Raw genomic sequence first — 1,297 nt, 5'->3', positions numbered from 1 at the left:
ATCAAGAATTGATGGTACTGAAAGAAGTCCAAGTTGCACTGAAGGGACTGATGAAAAACAAGACTGTAGAAAGTGAAAGAATATGAATTTAAATCTTTCAGCTAACTGATGAAGCACTGGAGATGTCCACTCATCTATGCCAAAAAATTTGGAACACAGCTACCTGATAAACCAATTGGAAGAGATCTATATTAGTGCCAATTCCAAAGTGAGATGACCCAGTGGAATGTGAAAGATATCAAATAATATTACTATTACATGCAAGTAAAATTTGCTGAAGATAATTCAAAAACAGTTACAAAAGTACATAGACAAAAACTGCCAGAAATTTAAGCCAGACTCAGAAGATGACATTGAAAAAGTAATATCATTCCCAATGTCAGATGGATCATGTCTGAAAGGAGACAATACCAGAATGATGTTTGCTTTTGCTTTATAGATTATCCAAAGGCTTTCAACTGTGCAGTTCATGACAAACTATGCAAAGAATTGGTATTCCAAAACATTTCATTGTGCTCATGAGGAACTTTTACATAGACCAAGAGCAGTTGTTCCACCACTCGTCTGTCAGTTTGTCATACTGTGGTGGCTTGTGAGTTGCTATGATTCTGAAAGCTACGCCATCAGTATTTTAAATACCAGCAGGGTCACCCATGTTGGACAGGTTTCAGATGAGCTTCCACATGAAGACAGACTAGGAAGAAGTAGTGATGAACTACTGCCAAATATTTAGTCACTGAAAACCTTATGAACAGCAGAGAAACACTGTCAGATATAGTGCCGGAAAATGAGACCCTCAGGTTGGAAGTCACTCAAAATGCGACTGGGGAAGAGCTGCCTCCTCAAAGCAGAGTTGATCATGATGACACGAATGGAGTAAAGCCTGTGGGAGCAAAACCCACAGGACCTTCATTGTTTGATGGGGCACAACTCAAAATGAAGAGAAACAGCTGTAAACATCCACTGAAAATGGAAACATGGAACGTAAGAAGTATGTATCTGGGAAAATTGGAAGTTGTCAGAAATGAAATGGAATGCACAAACACGGATATCTTAGGCATTAGTGACCTGAAATGGACTGGTATTGGCCATTTTGAATCTGAAAACCACATGGTTTACTATGCCAGGAATGACAAATTGAAGAGGAATGGCATTGCATTCATTTTAAAAAAGAACATATCCAGATCAGTCATGAAGTACAACACTGTCTGTGACAGGATAATATCCATGTGCCTACAGGGAAGCCCAGTTAATACCATTATTATTCAAATTTACACACCAACCACTAAAGCCAGTG

Source organism: Chrysochloris asiatica, unplaced genomic scaffold, assembly GCF_000296735.1.
Source record: "Chrysochloris asiatica unplaced genomic scaffold, ChrAsi1.0 scaffold00112, whole genome shotgun sequence".
NCBI lineage: Eukaryota > Metazoa > Chordata > Mammalia > Afrosoricida > Chrysochloridae > Chrysochloris > Chrysochloris asiatica.
Note: the sequence above shows the minus strand (reverse complement) of the source record.